Source organism: Triticum dicoccoides, chromosome 1A (assembly GCF_002162155.2).
Source record: "Triticum dicoccoides isolate Atlit2015 ecotype Zavitan chromosome 1A, WEW_v2.0, whole genome shotgun sequence".
Lineage (NCBI taxonomy): Eukaryota > Viridiplantae > Streptophyta > Magnoliopsida > Poales > Poaceae > Triticum > Triticum dicoccoides.
This window is the reverse complement of record NC_041380.1, coordinates 199,683,820-199,706,530: the sequence shown is the minus strand read 5'-3', so window position 1 is coordinate 199,706,530 and position 22,711 is coordinate 199,683,820.

The following is a 22,711-nucleotide window of genomic DNA, read 5'->3' as shown; positions in this document are numbered from 1 at the left end:
TCACTTCATTGCTTACTTGACTATGGCTTATCTAGTGTAGTCTACCTTCCGCTACATATCAATACGTTCATTTCTACTGTTTGGTTTCAAAGCCCCCGTGCTTTGAATACTCTCATAAAAATCACCTATTCACCCCCCTCTAGTCGATAACTAGCATTTTCAGTTTGAAATAATAATAAGACTGGAACACAATACCTCGCCGAAAAAGTTGTCAGAAGAAATAACCTATTTTTTTCTTAAGTATTTTGCCCTCGCGGTTCAGGGTTGTAACTATTGTACAGGGCTAGATATAGTTCTTTTGATCAAATACTTTGGAGTATTCGGAGGAGGAACTCTCCTTGCAATGTCGAAGACAATCTACGTGTTGGACACATCGTCATTGAAGCCTGGTTCAAGGGCTACTGAGGGAGTCCTGGATTAGGGGGTCCCCGGGCGTCCGGGCTAAGTGACGTGGGCCAGACTAGTGGGCCATAAAGATACAAGATTGAAGGCTTCCCCCCGTGTCCGGATGGGACTCTCCTTGGCGTGGAAGGCAATCTTGGCATTCGGATATGAAGATTCCTTTCTCTAAACTGACTCTGTACAACCCTAGTCCCATCCAGTGTCTATATAAACCAGAGGGTTTAGTCCTTAGAGGCAATCATAATCATACATGCTAGACATCTAGGGTTTGCCATTACGATCTCGAGGTAGATCAACTCTTGTAACCCCTATACTCATCAAAGTCAATCAAGCAGGAAGTAGGGTATTACCTCCATCAAGAGGGCCCAAACCTGGGTAAACATCGTGTCCCCTGCCTCCTTATAACTTTGATCCTTAGACGCACAGTTCGGGACCCCCTACCCGAGATCTGCCGGTTTTGACAATGACACCAGGTGTGAGTCGATCTTGTGTTGTGCTCTTGTCTATTGACTATATAGGCTGAAAATGTCTTGGGTCCCAGATTTCAGGAAACCACTAGGTGGAAGCATTTTCTTTTTCCATGCGTTGACATGGTGGGCCCTATACTATCGTCCTCTCCACGTGCTTCTGCCAATTCCTGTTGTTTCTTGACCATGTTGACAAGGCCAGAGGGCGGCGCCGCAGTGAGCACATCAAAGTGCGCGGAGGATGACGGGAGTCCTCAGACATCGGCATTAACGATTTAGGAGACGGTGGGGCGGCGATCCGTGCGCTGAGGCGCAGCCAGCCGTGGACGGTGGAAGCAGGTGGCCCCAGCGGCGCTGGTTTGGTTTTGGGCGGCTGGAGGAAGACATGACTAAAGAAACAAGACAGACCGTAAAAGCAGCAGGAGTACTTAACAACCTTAACTGAAACCAGCAGGGGCACTTAACAACCATAGCTGAAAGAAGTGTGAGTACTTATACAGGTTCAATCGTACAAAGCACGCCTCGAACAATGCTACTTTGCCTACAGTTAACCAAGGGTGAGGCCTCCAAGCCCTATGAGTTGGCCTAGCTGCCACCCCGCGCATCCACAACCTTCTGAAAGCGGCTTCATCTTGCAATGTGGTCAATAAACAGGATATTCGCTTTAGAGCCATGGAAAAGCAGGAACATAATCTTCTGTCTTATTATCCAAGATGGACATGCCTTCATTATTGGAGACCACCCATGAATAAGTATATTTTCACCTCCAAGGGCAATGGAGTAGGTCGACATAAACATCATGTTGTGAACAAGCGCAAGTCTGACCTTACCATGGTCAGGCATCTATATAGGAACAACATAACTGGGCAGTTTCTGTTTCAAGAAGATCACAGCTGTAAAACTATATATAAGCAATAGTTTATGAACAACATATATAACAGAAAACAACTCGTACCATAAGTTTCTCGACATAGTTAGACCTATTCAACGAGTGCAGTACTGGCACACATATCCCACGTGGCCTTCCACCATTGAAACGATCCACAAGGACCTCGAGACGATCAGTAATGTTTAGGAACTTGTGGATTTCGTCCCAGTCGACTTCAGTGCCATGAGTAATAGCCGAGTTCTTATATAATAACAAATGAGTAGCCTACTTAACTCTGATAAAACCTACAGATGCCACTAATTATAAGAAAATATTAGTTAGAAGTAGCATCTTCGTGAGAGATTCGTTGCTAATTCTAAAGTAAAATTGTGATTGGTTAGACAGAATAGGTGGATTAAGAAGTAATCGAGGCAACAAGCAAGAACTAGATACAAAACTAACATGGATGAACAATTGGAACGATGTCGGGGTGGAAGATCGTTGTGAAGATGAGACCAGGTTCTGCTATTTCCATCAACATTTCGTGCGCCAACTTTCAGTCCGTAACACTTGAGAAAGTTTATCCATGTTCAGCCATGAAAAAAGTAGCGATCTTCTTGGTTCATGAACCCAACTAGGAACTTATATCCATGACTTGTCTTCACTATGACCATTAAACTGGTGTATTCAGTTTTGGCAAGGCCGAGCATCTTGAGTACATGTGTTCTGGCAGAGCAAGTAATGCACTGTAGGAAAAATAATATGAGAACACAATGTATTCCCTATCCAAATCTAGAAATAATTTCATCCTTCACGTCATTGTTGACCATGGTACTAGTTCCTTTTATCCAAATATAGCAATCCAAATTCTGAATTAGTCAACATCGTGTTCAAAAAAACCCTCCTGGCTAGAAAATAGGATTCTAGGAACATACTGTGCGCGTTTTAAAATCCTGTGTTAGGATGAGAAGAAACAAGTGTGGCGTCTCGCCGAGGGCGCAGAAACCTGTACAGTCCTCGCACTTTGGGCAATGCAAATGAAACACACTAGATTCAGTAGGAAGAAAAATGCATCAACGACGGCAGTTACCATCCTAGGATTACCCGCGACCAAGGGTCTTGGATTTATCGGGGATGGAGGAAGAATTCGTACTTGGTTCTCCATGAGAAAACTATTGTAGGGTGGAACCCTAAGTGAAGATCTTTCACGAATTGGAGGGGGAATCCCCAAGAACAAGATGAACACAAGAGAGAAAACAAGAGGAACTCTCAAGAACAAGTCCAGTCACACATCCACTACACCAACAAACACACAAGATCCACAAGGTACATTAACAACCAAAGGGAAACAAGATACATGGTAGAGTTCATCCCAAATCCTATGAAGGAGATGAGGGCTTGATGATCTAGATAGATCCTTCCCTAGATGTGTGCTTTATCCACTAGGGATCTTCTCCAATGGATGTCTTGTACTCCAATGGAGTCTTCTCTATCAAGAGCAATCCCACAAGGGGAGGGACATGAGATAAGCTCTAATACCTAGATCTATTCTTCGCTTTCCTAAATGGCGGAGGAAGAGGAGTATATATAGGTCCAAGGGATGAAGGGGGTAAGCAGGGGTGAAATGGGGTTACATGGGCAAAGCCCACAGCAACACTCAGGGGGCCCCGTGTGCACGGGGTAAGTGGAGCCTGTGCACACGGGTACCCAGAGACCTGACACATGAGCCCGTGCGCACATGGTCCGTGGGGCCCATGGACATGGGGGTCCCATGCGCATGGTACACGACCGTGCGCATGGGGTCTTCAGGACTGCCAGCCTGGGAGGCCCGTGGGCACGGGGTCGCCTGGGAGCTATTGCCTTCTTCTTGGCGCTTCCTCCTCCGCTTCCAGGCTTCCCTCTTGGATGGTGTAGATGTTCTCTTCTTCTTGGACTCCTCCTCGATGGGTGTGTAGCTTCGCTCACACCTATGTATTGATGTCTACTACACAACCTTCTTCTTGTAGACGTTGTTGGGCCTCCAAGTGTAGAGGTTTGTAGGAGAGTAGCAAATTTCCCTCAAGTGGATGACCTAAGGTTTATCAATCCATAGGAGGCGTAGGATGAAGATGGTCTCTCTCAAGCAACCCTGCGACCAAATAACAAAGAGTCTCTTGTGTCCCCAACACACCCAATACAATGGTAAATTGTATAGGTGCACTAGTTCGGCGAAGAGATGGTGATACAAGTGCAATATGGATGGTAGATAAAGGTATTTGTAATCTAAAATTATAAAAACAGCAAGGTAAATAATGGTAAAAGTGAGCACAAACGGTACTGCAATGCTAGGAAACAAGGCCTAGGGTTCATATTTTCACTAGTGCAAGTCCTCTCAACAATAATAACATAATTGGATCACATAACTATCCCTCAACATGCAACAAAGAGTCACTCCAAAGTCACTAATAGTAGAGAACAAACGAAGAGATTATGGTAGGGTACGAAACCACCTCAAAGTTATTCTTTCCAATCAATCCGTTGGGCCATTCCTATAAGTGTCACAAACAGCCCTAGAGTTCGTACTAGAATAACACCTTAAGACACAAATCAACTAAAACCCTAATGTCACCTAGATACTCTAATGTCACCTCAAGTATCCGCGGGTATGATTATACGATATGCATCACACAATCTTAGATTCATCTATTCAACCAACACATAGAACCTCAAAGAGTGCCCAAAAGTTTCTATCGGAGAATCACGACGAAAACGTGTGCCAACCCCTATGCATAGGTTCATGTGCGGAACGCGCAAGTTGATCACCAAAACATACATCAAGTGAATCGCGTGGTATCCCATTGTCACCACAGATACACATGACAAGACATACATCAAGTTTTCTCAAATCTTTAAAGAATCCGATAAGATAACTTGAAAGGGGAAACTCAATCCATTACAAGAGAGTAGAGGGGGGAAGAAACATCATAGGATCCAAATATAATAGCAAAGCTCGCGATACATCAAGATCGTATCACCTCAAGAACACGAGAGAGATCAAACACATAGCTACAGGTACATACCCTCAGCCCCGAGGGAGAACTACTCCCTCCTTGTCATGGAGAGCACCAAGATGATGAAGATGGCCACCGAAGAGGGATTCCCCCTCCGGTAGGGTGCCAAGCATAATTTGCATATGGTGTAGTGAAGATATCATGGCACTCAACACAAAGAAAAGAGCAATTGTTCCATATGTGTGAGGCAATCAAGTTAATCATGTGCAAAGCATGGAAATGGATGCCATCAACCACAAGAAACGAGCAAGTATGAATCATCGGTGATGCAACATAAGCAAGCATGTCAATCATGTCGTGCAAACTAGTGGAGCGAAGATGCAACACACTAGAGGATATCATGGCAATCATGTCATGTGAGCAAATAATAGGCATAGGCAATGCACATGACATATGGCAAGCACAAACACAAAGCAAGATCATAGTATCATCATAGGCATGGGGCACAAAGCAAACATGGTAATAACAAGTGATATCTCCACCAAGCTTGCAAATACACATACAAGTACTAGAATCAATCATCATGTGTAATGCAAAGCATGGGTTACAAATGCATGGGAAAGGCATAGGAATGAGCATATCATGCAAAGTGAACATGGAAATATGGGCATAAAGTGAGAAGTGGTAAATAACCCATAACCATGTGAGGGCCGTGTAGAAGAGATGTGCGAAGTCTTTGCGCAAAGGGAGTGGTGGTAAGGACAATCCACGGGTTCCCATGTCATCATTGCTCTCTAGATCTCGTTTTGTCAACTCATGGGATTGTGAGGTTGATGAGTGTTCATGGGTACCTACACAAAAGAGACACAAACGAAAGAACGTGTGTGCGTGGTAAATGTACACATCATCCATCATGATGTGTATGAGAACATGAGCGTTAGCACAAGATATAGAATGCTCAAAGACATTTGAGGCACGGTAGAGAAACATGTCATCCATTATGCAATGATAGTTATTGTGTTCAACATGATGAGGATGCAAACTATAGCAAGTGTGTGGCACAACAATAGCATTTTTATTCATGGGGAGCATATGGTACACACAAGTATTGGGGTCATGCAATGGGTGGGATGGAACAAAATCTCCTAACATGTATGAGGAAACTATGAGGGTCTCCTCATGAGCACTAGCGGAAGCATAATATGGAGAAAATGGACAACATCCAAAACAATTCATATCGGAAGCTAGGTGGTCATGGCATGGCATATGAGATATATGATGCAAAGGAAGCATATCCTATTGGGGATCGTTGCAGAAATTATTATTTTTTCTACGCATCACCAAGATCAATCTATGGAGTAACTAGCAACGAGAGGGGAGTGCATCTTCATACCCTTGAAGATCGTGAGTCAGAAGCATTGCAAGAACGCGGTTGGAGGAGACGTACATGTAGCGATTCAGATCGTGGCTGAATCCGATCTAAGCACCGAACAATAGTGCCTCTGTGTTCAACACACGTGCATCCCGGTGACATCTCCCGCGCCTTGATCCAGCAAGGAGGAGGGAGAGGTTGAGGAAGAAGGCACCAATAGCAGCATGATGGCGTGGTGGTGATGGAGTGGCAGTTCTCCGGCAGGGCTTCGACAAGCTCACGCGGAGCAGGAGAGGTATTGGGGAGGGGAGGGGCTGCGCCTTGGATGGTTTTGTTGCAGCCCTCCCCTCGCCCCTCTATTTATATGGAGAAGGGGGAAGGGGGGCGGCCCCTCTAGATGAGATCTAGAGGGGGGCGGCGGCCATGGGGGAGGGGGCTTGCAAGCCAAGCAAGGGGGGCGCCCCCCTTTAGGGTTCACCCCAAACCCTAGGCGCTTGGGCCCTAGGGGGGAATGGCGCCCAGCCCACTAGGGGCTGGTTCCCTTCCACCTACAGCCCATAAGGCCCTCCGGGGCAGGTGGACCCTCTCGGTGGACCCCTGGAACCTCTCCGGTGGTCCCGGTACAATATCGGTATACCCCGAATATTTCCGGTGACCGTATGATGACTTCCCATATATATATCTTCACCTCCGGACTATTCCAAAACTCCTCGTGACGTCCGGGATCTCATCCGGGACTCCGAATAAAATTCGGTAATCACATACAAATCTTCCTAATAACCCTAAAATCATCGAACCTTAACTGTGTACACCCTACGGGTTCGGGAACCATGCAGACATGACCGAGACAACTCTCCGGCCAATAACCAACAGCGGGATCTGGATACCCATGTTGGCTCCAACATGTTCCATGATTATCTCATCGGATGAACCACAATGTCGAGGATTCAAGCAATCCCGTATACAATTCCCTTTGTCAATCAGTATGTTACTTGCCCGAGATTCGATCGTTGGTATCCCAATACCTCGTTCAATCTCGTTACCGGCAAGTCACTTTACTCGTTGCATAACACATCATCCCGTGACCAACCCTTAGTCACATTGAGCTCATTACGATGATGTCTTACCGAGTGGGCCCAGAGATACCTCTCCGTCATACGGAGTGACAAATCTCAGTCTCGATTCGTGCCAACCCAACAGACACTTTCAGAGATACCCGTAGTGCACCTTTATAGTCACCCAGTTACGTTGTGACATTTGGCACACCCAAAGTATTCCTACAGTATCCGGGAGTTGCACAATCTCATGGTCTAAGGAAAAGATACTTGACATTAGAAAAGCTTTAGCAAACGAACTACACGATCTTGCGCTATGCTTAGGATTGGGTCTTGTCCATTACATCATTCTCCTAATGATGTGATCCCGTTATCAATGACATCCAATGTCCATGGTCAGGAAACTGTAACCATCTATTGATCAATGAGCTAGTCAACTAGAGGCTCACTAGGGACATGTTGTGGTCTATGTATTCACACATGTATTACGATTTCCGGATAACACAATTATAGCATGAACAATAGACAATTATCATGAACAAGGGGATATAATAAAAACCATTTTATTATTGCCTCTAGGGCATATTTCCAACAGTCTCCCACTTGCACTAGAGTCAATAATCTAGTTACATTGTGATGAATCGAACACCCTTAGAGTTTTGGTGTTGATCATGTTTTGCTCGAGGAAGAGGTTTAGTCAACGGATCTGCGACATTCAGGTCCGTATGCACTTTACATATCTATGTCTCCATTTTGTACATTTTCATGAATGGAGTTGAAGCGACACTTTATATGCCTGGTCTTCCTGTGAAACTAGGCTCCTTGGCAAGGGCAATAGCTCCAGTGTTGTCACAGAAGAGAGTCATCGGGCCCGACGCTTTGGGAATAACTCCAAGGTCGGTAATGAACTCCTTCATCCAGATTGCTTCTTGTGCTGCCTCCGAGGCTGCCATGTACTCCGCTTCACATGTAGATCCCGCCACGATGCTTAGCTTGCAAATACACCAGCTGACTGCCCCTCCATTCAAAATATACACGTATCCGGTTTGTGAGTTAGAGTCATCCAGATCTGTGGTGAAGCTAGCATCGACGTAACCCTTTACGACGAGCTCTCCGTCACCTCCATAAACGAGAAACAAATCCTTAGTCCTTTTCAGGTACTTCAGGATATTCTTGACCACTGTCTAGTGTTCCATGCTGGGATTACTTTGGTACCTTCCTACCAAACTCACAGCAAGGTTTACATCAGGTCTGGTACACACCATGGCATAGATAATAGACCCTATGGCCGAGACATAGGGGACGACGCTCATGTTTTCTCTATCTTCTGCCATGGTCGGGCATTGAGCCGTGCTCAATTTCATACCTTGCAATACAGGTAAGAACCCCTTCTTGGACTGATCCATATTGAACTTCTTCAATATCTTGTCAAGGTACGTACTTTGTGAAAGACCAATGAGGCGTCTCGATCTATCTCTATAGATCTTGATGCCTAATATATAAGCAGCTTCTCCAAGGTCCTTCATTGAAAAACACTTGTTCAAGTAGGCCTTTATGCTTTCCAAGGATTCTATATCATTTCCCATCAATAGTATGTCATCCACATATAATATGAGAAGTGCTACAGAGCTCCCACTCACTTTCTTGTAAACACAAGCTTCTCCATAAGTCTGCGTAAACCCAAACGCTTTGATCATCTCATCAAATCAAATGTTCCAACTCTGAGAGGCTTGCACCAGCCCATAGATTGAGCGTTGGAGCTTGCACACCTTGTCAGCATTCTTAGGATCGACAAAACATTCCGGTTGCATCATATACAATTCTTCCTTAAGGAAACCATTAAGGAATGCTGTTTTGATGTCCATTTGCCATATCTCATAATCATAGAATGCGGCAATTGCTAACATGATTCGGACGGAATTCAGCTTCGCTACGGGTGAGAAAGTCTCATCATAGTCAACCCGTTTAACTTGTCGATAACCCTTAGCGACAAGCCGAGCCTTATAGATGGTCACATTACCATCCGCATCTGTCTTCTTCTTAAAGATCCATTTATTTTCTATGGCTCGCCGATCATTGGGCAAGTCAGTCAAAGTCCATACTTCATTTTCATACATGGAGCCTATCTCGGATTTCATGGCTTCCAACCATTTGTTGGAATCTAGGCCCGCCATCGCTTCTTCATAATTCAAAGGTTCACCATTGTCTTACAACATGATTTCTAGGGCAGGGTTACTGTACCACTCTGGTGCCGAATGTGTCCTAGTGGACCTACGAAGTTCAGTAGCAACTTGATCTAAAGATTCATGATCATCATCATTAACTCCCTCTCTAGTCGGTGCAGGCACCTCAGGAACATTTTCTTGAGCTGCACCACTCTCCGGTTCAAGAGGAAATACTTCATCAAGTTCTACTTTCCTCCCACTTACTTCTTTCGAGAGAAACTCTTTCTCTAGAAAGGATCCATCCTTGGCAACAAAGATCTTGCAATCGGATCTAAGGTAGAAGGTATACCCAATAGTTTCTTTAGTGTATCCTATGAAGACACATTTTTACGGTTTGGGTTCGAGCTTTTCAGGTTGAAGTTTCTTGACATAAGCATCGCATCCCCAAACTTTCAGAAACGACAGCTTAGGTTTCTTACCAAACCACAATTCATACGGTGTCGTCTCAACGGATTTCGACGGAGCCCTATTTAAAGTGAATGCGACAGTCTCTATAGCATAACCCAAAATGACATCGGTAGATCGGTAAGAGACATCATAGATCGTACCATATCCAATAGAGTGTGATTACGACGTTCGGACACACCATTACGCTGAGGTGTTCCAGGCGGTGTGAGTTGTGAAAGAATTCCGCATTTCCTTAACTGCGTTCCAAATTCGTGACTCAAATATTCTCCCCCACGATCTGATCGTAAGCACTTGATTTTCTTGTCACGTTGATTCTCAACCTCATTCTAAAATTCCTTGAACTTTTCAAAGGTCTCAGACTTGTGTTTCATTAAGTAGACATACCCATATCTACTCAAGTCATCAGTGAGGGTGAGAACATATCGATAGCCACCGCGAGCCTCAACACTCATTGGACTGCAGACATCAGTATGTATGATTTCCAATAAGTTGGTTAATCGCTCCATTGTTCCAGAGAACAGAGTCTTGGTCATTTTGCCCATGAGGCATGGTTCACACTTGTCAAATGATTCATAATCAAGAGACTCCAAAAGTCCATCTGCATGGAGTTTCTTCATGCGTTTGACACCAATGTGACCAAGGCGGCAGTGCTACAAGTATGTGGGACTATCATTTTCAACCTTACATCTTTTGGCATTCACACTATGAATATGTGTAACATCACGTTCGAGATTAAATAAGAATAAACCATTGACCAGCAGGGCATGACCATAAAACATGTCTCTCATATAAATAGAACAACCATTATTCTCAAATTTAAATGAGTAGCCATATCGCATTAAACGAGATCCAGATACAATGTTCATGCTCGAAGCTGGTACTAAATAACAATTATTGAGGTTTAATACTAATCCCGTAGGTAAATGTAGAGGTAGCGTGCCGACGGCGATCACATCGACCTTGGAACCATTCTCGACGCGCATCGTCACCTCGTCCTTTGCCAGTCTCCGTTTATTCCGCAGTTCCTGTTTTGAGTTACAAATATGAGCAACTGCACTGGTATCAAATACCCAAGAGCTACTACGAGCGCTGGTTAGGTACACATCAATAACATGTATATCACATATACCTTTGGCATTGCCGGCCTTCTTATCCGCTAAGTACTTGGGGCAGTTCTGCTTCTAGTGACTGTTTCCCTTGCAATAAAACGACTTAGTCTCTGGCTTGGGTCCATTCTTTGGCTTCTTCCCGGCAGCTTGCCTACCGGGCACGGCAACTCCCTTGTTGTCCTTCTTGAAGTTCTTTTTACCCTTGCCTTTCTTGAACTTAGTGGTTTTATTCACCATCAACACTTGATATTCCTTTTTGATTTCCACCTCCGCTGATTTCAGCATTGAATATACCTCAGGAATGGTCTTTTCCATCCCCTGCATATTGAAGTTCATTACAAAGCTCTTGTAGCTAGGTGGGAGCGACTGAAGGATTCTGTCAACAACCGCATCATCCGGGAGGTTAACTCCCAGCTGAGACAAGCGGTTGTGCAACCCAGACATTTTGAGTATGTGCTCGCTGACGGAACTATTCTCCTCCATCTTACAACTGTAGAACTTTTCGGAGACTTCATGTCTCTCGACCCGGGCATGAGCTTGGAAAACCATTTTCAGCTCTTGGAACATCTCATATGCTCCATGTTGCTCAAAACGTTTTTGGAGCCCCGGTTCTAAGCTGTAAAGCATGCCGCACTGAACCAGGGAGTAATCATCACTGCGCGTCTGCCAGGCATTCATAACGTCTTGTTCTTCTGGGAAAATAGGTGCTTCACCTAGCGGTGCATCAAGGACATATGCTTTCCTAGCAGCTATGAGGATAATCCTCAGGTTACGGACCCAGTCCGTGTAGTTGATGCCATTGTCTTTCAGCTTGGTTTTCTCTAGGAATGCGTTGAAGTTGAGGGCAACATTAGCATGGGCCATTTGATCTACAAGACATATTGCAAAGATTTTTAGACTATGTTCATGATAATTAAGTTCATCTAATCAAATTATTTAATGAACTCCCACTCAGATAGACATCCCTCTAGTCATCTAAGTGATACATGATTCGAGTCAACTAGGCCGTGTCCGATCATCACGTGAGACGGACTAATCATCATCGGTGAACATTTTCATGTTGATCGTATCTTCTATACGACTCATGTTCGACCTTTCGGTCTTTCGTGTTCCGAGGCCATGTCTATACATGCTAGGCTCGTCAAATTAACCTATGTGTATTGTATGTGTAAATCTGGCTTACACCCGTTGTATGCGAACGTTAGAACCTATCACACCTGATCATCACGTGGTGCTTCGGAACAACGGACCTTAGCAACGGTGCACAGTTAGGGGGAACACTTTCTTGAAATTATTGTGAGGGATCATCTTATTTATGCTACCGTCGTTCTAAGCAAATAAGATGTAAAACATGATAAACATCACATGCAATCAAATAGTGACATGATATGGCCAATATCATGTTGCTCCTTTTGATCTCCATCTTCGGGGCGCCATGATCATCATTGTAACCGGCATGACACCATGACCTCCATCATCATGATCTCCATCATTGTGTCTTCATGAAGTTGTCTCTCCAATTATTACTTCTACTACTATGGCTAACGGTTAGCAATAAAGTAAAGTAATTACAGGACATTTATGTTGACACGCAGGTCATAAATAAATTAAGACAACTCCTATGGCTCCTGCCGGTTGTCATACTCATCGACATGCAAGTCATGATTCCTATTACAAGAACATGATCAATCTCATACATCATATATATCATTCATCACACCCTTTTGGTCATATCACATCACACGTCATATGCTGCAAGAACAAGTTAGACGTCCTCTAATTGTTGTTGCAAGTTTTTACGTGGCTTCTATAGGTTTCTAGCAAGAACATTTCTTACCTACGCCAAAACCACAATGTGATATGCCAATTTCTATTTACCCTTCATAAGGACCTTTTTCATCGAATCCGATCCGACTAAAGTGGGAGAGACAGACACCCGCTAGCCACCTTATGCAACTAGTGCATGTTAGTCGGTGGAACCAGTCTCACGTAAGCATATGTGTAAGGTCGGTCCGGGCCGCTTCATCCCACAATGCCGCCTAATCAAGATAAGACTAGTAACGACAAGTAAATTGACAAAATCGACGCCCACAACAACTTTTTGTTCTACTCGTGCATAGAAACTATGCATAGAGCTAGCTCTGATACCACTGTTGAGGATCGTTGCGGAAATTAAAAATATTCTACGCATCACCAAGATCAATCAATGGAGGAACTAGCAACGAGAGGGGAGTGCATCTTCATACCCTTGAAGATCGTGACTCGGAAGCATTGCAAGAATGCGGTTGGAGGAGTCGTGCATTTAGCGATTCAGATTGCGGCCGAATCCGATCTAAGCACCGAACAACGGTGCCTCCGCGTTCAACACACGTGCAGCCCGGTGACGTCTCCCATGCCTTGATCCAGCAAGGAGGAGGGATAGGTTGAGGAAGAAGGCTCCAACAGCAGCACGACGGCGTGGTGGTGATGGAGTGGCAGTTCTCCGGCAGGGCTTCGCCAAGCTCACACGGAGGAGGAGAGGTGTTGGGGAGGGGAGGGGCTGCGCCTTGGATGGTGTTGCTACAGCCCTCCCCTCACCTCGCTATTTATAGGGAGAAGGAGGAAGGGGGCCGGCCCCTCTAGATGAGATCTAGAGGGGGCGGCGGCCAAGGGGGAATCTAGAGGGGGCGGCGGCCAAGGGGGAGGGGGCTTGCCTCCCAAGTAAGGGGGGCACCCCCCTTTAGGGTTCCCCCCAAACCCTAGGTGCATGGGCCCTAGGGGGGAATGGCGCCCAGCCCACTAGGGGCTGGTTCCCTTCCACCTACAGCCCATAAGGCCCTCCAGGGAAGGTGGACCCTCCCGTTGGACCCTCGGAACCCCTCCGGTGGTCCCAGTACAATACCGGTATACCCCGAATATTTTCGGTGACCGTATGATGACTTCCCATATATAAATCTTCACCTCCGGACTATTCCGGAACTCCTAGTGATGTCCGGGATCTCATCTGGGACTCCGAACAACATTCGGTAATCACATACAAATCTTCCTAATAACCCTATGTCAGGACCCCGATTCCAAGTCACATCGATCTAGCCGGTAACACCTGATATCACTTTGCGGCCTCACGCACGGTATTCCCACGGGTGTTGCCTTACCATGGCCCGGGACCGTTTGCGCCTTTTGGCTCACGTATATGATAGTGTCGCTAGCATCCATATGATAGAGAACCCGAGCCGACATGCTAGTCGTGAACCCAAAGCGGCACCAACCTATGGGGACATGCATACATGAATAACATCGAGCATGTCGGTCAGCAGCGAGTAAATCCGGGCTGTAGCACTGGGCTAACAGGACTCCGGGGAACCCGGGCTGTAGCAGGCTAGGCAGGACTCCGGATGTCACCGCGTGACATTTCCCCGAAGAGACAGACATAGGAACGAAGTGAAACACATGCCGGCCAGTCAAGTATCCTGAGTAGTAGTGCTGGGCTAGCAGGACTCCGGTGAACCCGGGCTGTAGCGGACTACTATGGCTCAAGGGGCACTAGACTACAATTCCCCATAAGAGAGGCTACCAAGGATAAACAACTAGATTGTCGGATCCCACACATACCAAGCATTTCAATCATACACACAATATGCTCGATATGTGCAAATACAACATGGCATCTCAGCATAACTCAACAACTCAAGTATTTATTCATTAGGCTCCGAGGAGCGAGATATTAAAAACATGGGTCTCATGACCCAACAATCATAGCATACAAATCAAGCACATGCGGAAGCTTAACATGTCTGAGTACAGACATCTACAAATGAAAAAGGCTAAGAAGCCTGACTATCTACCAGACCCTGCCGAGGGCACAAGATCGTAGCTGAGGTATCAAGCTAAACGTCAAAGTCCACGCAGAACTACTAGTGAGACTAAAGTCTCTCTGGAAAACATAAATTAAGCAAATGTGAGTACAAAAGTACTCAGGAAGACTTACATCAGAACTAGCTACATATGCATTGGTATCAACAAGGGGGTGGTGGAGTTTAACTGCAGCAAGCCAGCTTTGACTTGGTGGCTAACCTGAACTACGACTGCAAGCAACTCTTTTGAGGTGGCGCACACGAGTTCGCATATTTACCATATCAATACACCACTATGGATCCGCTCCCGTCTCCCTATGAGACGGCCATCCATAGCACTCACGCTTATCTTGCGATTTTTAGGGTATCCACTTTCACTTGTCTATGAACTATGCAAGGGGTCCAAGTTTCCATATCCGAGGAATCCGGTTATTCGAATAGATAGTGATAACCCTATAGGGGTGTACTTCTTCACGCACGCTCCCACCACTTACCGTCGTTTACACGACATGTACTCGGCAACCTTCAAGCGGAAGCCCAATGAGGGTGTCAGCCACGGCCTACCTAAACACTCAAGTCTCTAGTCCAGGTTTATCGCCTATCCAGGTTCCATCCACAAGGATTCCGGCCGAGGTTTCCACATACGACCCCGAACGATGTGAACAGGGTTCCCAAGAAACCAAACGGGCGCCTGGTACACCGTGCCATGGTGTATCTACCGCATCATAGCCCACCCCTAGGGTCAGCGCTACGCACGGCCGCAACACATAACCTACAAACACCAGAAACTAGTTGCAACTCTTGGATAGAGTACTAGGGTGATTAAGAAGCCGAGAGGGTCAATCAAGGATCCCAATGAGTGGTAGTAGCTGTTCATGGATCACAGACACAGAACTCAGTTCCTAAGAATGGTTTCAATGAGACAACCCACCATGTACTCCTACATGGCCTCTCACCGCTACCTTTACCAAATCGTGTTCACACACTTAGCTCACACACAGTAGGACATGATCATGACCATTCCAATTCATTCCCGATGAATCAGCCCCGACACAACTCTATGCAATAGCAGGCATGACAAACAAGCATGAATGAGTAGGCACATCAGGGCTCAAACAACTCCTACTCATGCTAGTGGGTTTCATCTATTTACTGTGGCAATGACAGGTCATGCAGAGGATAAGGGGTTCAACTACCGCAACAAGTAACGGATGAATCGTTGTTGTCCTAATGCAGTAAAAGAGAGTAGGAGCAAGAGAGTGGGCTTGTATCGGAATGAACAAGGGGGATGTGCTTGCCTGGCACTTCTGAAGATATCATTGGGTCTTCATCAGTGTCAATGATCACAGCGTCGGTACAACGTCTATCGAGAGGGGACAACCACTGGCAACAGAGAAGGAACACAATCAATGCAATGCACAACATGATGCATGATAATGACATGGCAATATGTTGTTGGTTGAGCTAATGTAACTAGCAACACAATTAAATGAAGTTGGTTTCAACCCAAAGTTCAAATTCAAACTCCACATGTGGCTATTTAAATATCATTCATTTGATTTGTCCTAAATAGTGGCCTTAAGTTGTTCTAACATGCATGAAAATGGTACAGATGGATTCCTTGAATTTTTTTGATAATTTTTCATATATAATTTATTTCATTTGGAGTTAAGATTGAATTTCTATGATTTTTAGAAGTTTTGGGAATTTTCTGAAAATAATAAATCATTTAAGATTTATTTAGATTCTAGAAAGGAAATATTGCTTCAGCATTAGGTCATGCTGACGCCATCTGGTCAACAGGACCGTCCAGTTCAAACCTGACAGGTGTGGCCCACCTGTCATTGACTCAGTGCTAACCAGGGTTTATTTAAATCCTAACTAAAGTAATTAGAAGGGCTGGGGCCCACGGTCAGCGTGTCAGTGGGTTAGCTAAATTTTAATTAGCATCTAAACTAATTAGCACGGCCTCGGGCCCTCATGTTAATGACCCAAGGGGGTCAAACCCTGGTCCACTCGGTCAAACCTGCTGGCGACTAACCGCCGGCGAGGTCTGAGACGACGGCGATGCGTGGAATCGCAGCACAGGCCACGGTTCGAGGCGTGGATGGCACCGTTGGAACCCTGAGCCTTGTCCGCATCGGCTGGTGCTAGTGGGGTCGCCGGAGACGACCTAGATCGACGGCGGTGTCCATTTCCGCGGTGGCCGGAGTTCGGGCGCGGACGGTGTCGATGCTACGGTGCACAAGAGAAGAATACGAAGACTACTATGTGCTCCTGGGAGTGTGCTGAGTGCGCTGATGGGCTCGGACGCGAGCTACAGCAGCTGTGGCGGCGGTGGCGCCATGGCCAGCGGCAAGGAGTGCTCAGCAAGGTGGTTAGGGCGGTTAGGGGAGGCAATCGAGCATGGGGTTAGCGGGAATGGAACGTGGCCTCACAGCGCATCGATTGAAGTATTCGACGGGCTTGGGGAAGGCCTGCAGACGACGGAGCGACGATGGCGATCGCCGGATCCTGAGGAAGAAGACGGTGGCGTTCAGGAAGAAGTAGGGCTTCTCGACCCGCGCGGCTCGGTGAGGAGGAGTAGGGCGACGGGGCAGTGGCTCTGGCCGCGGGGAACGGCGTCGGTGGCAGTGGGCATGCTCGGCCATGGGGAGGGAAACCAGAGGAGCGAGGGGGGAGAGAACCAGAGAGCGAGAGAGAGGCAGAGAGGTGTGTGGCATCTCCAGGGCAACGTTGGGAAGGCGCGCGCGTGCTGGCGCGTGTCGGGCACACGCCCTCCTGCCTACTGGCAGGAGGTTGAAGACGGTGGCGACTGCGGTGGGCTGGGCCAGCTAGAGTTGGGCCAGGTGGGCTGCCACGTCAGCGCCAGGTAATTACTCTCTCTCTGATTTTCTATTTTAGTTTCTGTTTTCTATTTCTTCTATGTGTTTTAATTTAGTTCTGGGACCAAACCATTTTTGTAGCCTCTGAAAATAATTATGGGGTTAGATATGACATATCTAGAACCACATAAACAGTTCCAGAATTATTGGATGCATATTTAATACTCCCTCCGTCCCAAAATTCTTGTCTTAGATTTGTCTAAATACGAATGTATCAAGTCGCGTTTTACATCCATATCTAGACAAATCTAAGACAAGAATTTTGGGACGGAGGGAGTATATAACAAATATAATCCAATGCAAATAATTATTAGATTAACTCAAAAGGCCAAAAATAAATATTGCTGTCTCCTAAAAATATTGGTCAGAATTTTACCTCTTGCCAATATTTTTACAGAATAACAGGAACATTTCCTTGGACTCATTTGAAAATATTTTTTTAACGTTGATTATTTCTGAAGTGATTTCTGAGGGTTTCAACTAACCTCAATTCAAGTTTCAGAATTTAGACATGATGCATGGATGCTCTCTTATGCAACTATTGCAAACAATTCTAGGGCTGTGACAACTCACCCCCACTAAACAAGAATCTCGTCTTGAGATTCAAGTCGTGAGGTAGGAAGACAGAGCGACACAAGCTAACACATACTTCACGATCCAGATGTCCTTCTCGAGGATGTTGATTCATTGCTTCATATTGACCTTGACGTCTTTGCTTTCGAGATCTTCACCCAACATGACAAGGGAAAGAGAGGGAAGCTCTATAGGGTTTGATCTTCACGAAGATCAAGCAAATCATGATCAACTCACAGAATGAGATGTTGAACATATCTTGAGCTGAGAGGGAAAACACACCTTAAAAGGACGGAAGAAACAATTGACGAGGGTTCACTAGGTAGGCAACAATTTGTAACGCCCCAAGACCGGAGCTTCAGATGCCTTCCATGTTTCCGGGTGTTGTCAGGTGATTCGTTTTGGTTCGTTGCATCATGTGCATTGCATCATGTCATCATGTGCTTTGCATCATCACGTTTTAAAAACTTGCTTCCATCTCGGTCTCCTCGTTCTTTCCGTTGTTCGTTCTGAGCCCGACCACACTTGCACGTGCCCGCGGCATGTCTGAAATAGTATTTTATAAGTGGCTGAAAAATGTTCTCGGATTGGGTTGAAAGTTGGCGTGCGGTCTTATTATAGTGTAGATAGACCGCCTGTCAAGTTTCATTACATTCGGGGTTCGTTTGATAGCCCAACCGTTAAACTATAGCGACATATAGTCGGTCAAATAGTCGGACGTTTTCGATATCCGAGACTAACGTCGGGCCTCTTCTTCTCTTCTCTGCTCTCAGACCACATAGTTCCCCCTCCGCTTCGGACCGCACGATCGCGATCCGAGGGTCCAAAACGGAGCAAGCCCCTCCCCAAACCCTAATCCTAGCCCACCTACTATAAATAGACCCTTTCCCTTCCAAATCAGGTCTAAACCTAGCCTAGCCCCTCCCCAAACCTCCAGCCGCCGCATCAACCTCGAAGCCCGCGCTGCTAACCAGATCCAACCACCTCCTCCTCATTTTCCGGCGCCCTCCACCTCACACCCGCCACTTGGCGCGCCCAGATTTGTCAGCCACCGCCCGCAGCCGCCCGTGGCCACTCGCAGGCGGCCACATGGCCTCTCCTCGCTTTTCCCCTGTCTCCCCACGCCACCATGGCCCGCTCAAGCTCGCGCAAGGCCCGCCGGAGCCCATCTAGGGCCTGAGCGCCACTCCGCCCGATCCGCATCAGCGTGCTGTTTTCCTCGCTCGACCCTGATGAGAACAGGAGCGCCGCCGCCAGCCTCTCGTCACCGCTGCCTTCCCCTCGTGTCGTGTGCCTTTTCCATGACAACGGAGCCCTCGTACCCAGACGTCTCCATTGACCCTGCTGTTGGCCGACGACCTCGTCCGTCGGAGCTCGCCTTCGCCGGCCAGTAGCAGCAGCAACCAGCGCGCCCCTTCCTCCTCCTCGTCGCCCTTCACCCGGAGCTGCCGGAGTCACAAGAGGCCGCCAAGTCCCGCCGGGGTTGCCAGGGCCTTCCCCGACCTCGACCCGTCAAGTCCGCCGGCGGGAGCAGCCTTCACCGCCCAGATCCATCGATGCCTCGCCTCTGCTTCGTTTCAGTCGAGGACGAGCGCACCTCGGCTGCTCGCGTTGACCGACTCCAGATCGACCGCACGCACCTGTGCCACCTCCCCTTCGCCGTTGTCTGCGGCCCAGCTCCCACCTCCACCGATCTGGGCTAAGCCCAGCTAGGTGAGCAGCCCAGCCGCCCAGTGCACTATTCAGATTCGGCCTGTATAGGGTTTTTTTAGGTTCTACGATTTTAGCTTTTTTCCCAGAGAGTGCCAGTTTTACAGAAAAGTCCTTCATCATCATGCATTTAATATCTCACAAACGGTGCATCGGATTATAACAAACTTTAGATGTAAAATGCTTAGTTTTTCGTCTAGTTTCATAATATGTCATTTTCATCCATGTTTAAAATGTTTAAAATGCTGTTTGGTTAAATTTGCTCCTATGCCATGTTAAAGTGATTTATGTCATAACTAAATAACCGTAGCTCCGAATTAAATAATCTTTATATGTAAATGGGGTAAAATTTTGCCTAGTTTATCATGGTTACATTGTTTTGCATGTTAAACAACTCTAAAATATGGTTTAGGGCAGAACAGGACCTAACCTAATATATGCACGTGAGGAGTTTCCGGATTTGTTGTTTGTTGTTCCCGGCCTCATTTAAACTTGACTAGATAGGTAGTTTTGCTTTGCTTCACCCTCTTGCCATGTTTAAAAACATTCAATATTGTTGGGTACATAAACAAGATCGAACTAAATAACTGGTCGTGGTGTTCCGTCAATATGCAACGGAGTTGCATGTTGAGCTCCACTTAATTTGTAAGATTTTTTGTGCACTTTGCCATGCCATGCTTCATTAAACCGGACATGCATCATACTTGATTGTGCATCATGCCATGATTATGTGATGGTTGTTTACCATGATTGTTTGCTTCTTTCCGGTGTTGCTTCTTCGGGTTGGTTCCGATAACGTCGTGTTGTGAGGATTCGTTCGACTACGTCTGTTTGTCTTCTTCATGGACTCGTTCTTCTTCCTTGCGGGATCTCAGGCAAGATGACCATACCCTTGAAATCACTTCTATTTTTGCTTGCTAGTTGCTTGCTCTTTTGTTATGCCTATGCTGCGATACCTACCACATGCTTATCATGCCTCCCATATTGTTAAACCAAGCCTCTAACCCACTTTGTCCTAGCAATCCATTGTTTGGCTATGTTACCGCTTTGCTCAGCCTCTCTTATAGCGTTGTTAGTTGCAGGTGAAGATTGGAGTTTGTTCCATGTTGGAACATGGATATTTTGTTGGGTTATCACAATATCTCTTATTTAATTAATGCATCTATATACTTGGTAAAGGGTGGAAGGCTCGGCCTTATGCCTGGTGTTTTGTTCCACTCTTGCCGCCCTACTTTCTGTCATATCGGTGTTATGTTCCTGGATTTTGCGTTCCTTACGCGGTTGGGTTATAATGGGAACCCCTTGACTCTTCACCTTGAATAAAACTCCTCCAACAATGCCCAACATTGGTTTTACCATTTGCCACCTAGCCTTTTGTTTCCCTTGGGTTGGCCGGCTCAAGGGTCATCTAATTTTAATCCCCCCGGGCCAGTGCTTCTCTAAGTGTTGGTCCAAACTGAGCGATGTCCGAGGCTACCAGGGGCAACTCTGGGCTGGCTAACCCGACGTCTGGCTCATCCGGTGTGCCCTGAGAACGAGATATGTGCAGCTCCTATCGGGATTTGTCGGCACATCTGGGTGGCTTTGCTGGTCTTGTTTTACCATTGTCGAAATGTCTTGTAACCTGGATGCCGAGTCTGATCGGAATGTCTTGGGAGAAGGAATATCCTTCGTTGACCGTGAGAGCTTGTGATGGGCTAAGTTGGGACACCCCTACAGGGATTTGAACTTTCGAAAGTCGTGCCTGCAATTATGGATACATGGGAATTTGTTAATGTCCGGTTGTAGAAAACCTGAAGTTGATCTTATTTAAAATGCACCAACCACATTGTAACCGTGATGGTCTCTTCTCGGCGGAGTCCGGGAAGTGAACACGGTGTTGGAGTTATGTTTGACGTAGGTTGTTCTGGGATCACTTCTTGATCATAGATTTCTCAAACATGCTTTGCCTTCTCTTCTCGCTCTCTTTTGCGAATAGGTTAGCCAACAAATATGCTAGTCGCTTGCTCCAGCTCCACATCATACCTTTACCTTACCCATAAGCTTAAATAGTCTTGATCGCGAGGGTGTGAGATTGCTGAGTCCCTGTGACTCACAGTTTACTTCCAATACCAGTTTGCAGGTGCCGATGATACCGAGCAGGTGACACAACCAAGCTCAAGGAGGAGCTCGATGAAGATCTTTTCCTTTGTGTTGTTTCGTTTCCAGTTGATCAGTAGTGGAGCCCAGTTGGGGTCGATCGGGGATCTGGGTAGCATTTGGGGTAGTCTTCTTTTATTTTGGCTCCGTAGTCGGGCCTTGATTGTATTTTGATAATGTAATGCTTTATTCATGTAATTGTGTGAAGTGGCAATTGTAAGCCAACTATGTATCATTTTCCCTTATGTATTATATGGGTTGTGTGAAGATTACCTCACTTGCGACATTGGTTTCAATGCGGTTATGCCTCTAAGTCGTGCTTCGAGACGTGGGAGATATAGCCGCATCGAGGGCGTTACAAGTTGGTAATCAAAGCCTTCCCCGACATTAGGAGCCCCCTGCTTGATCGAATCGCTAGCGTTATTGAGTCTAGAAAAATGTTTTGAGTCATTTAGGAATTATATATATCGGAGAGTTAGGACTTCTTTTTACTCCTCAGTCCCTTCGTCGCTCTGGTGAGGCATCCTAACACAGAGTTTTGACTCTTCTCTTCTCAAATTTCACCAATATTTTTTTAGGATCACGCGGGTATCTTGGAATCATTCTGATGGTTTTGTGACGAGAACATTGTTCTTAGTGCCTCCTGACATTTAGGGGTTGTGGCAGTGTCCTGGG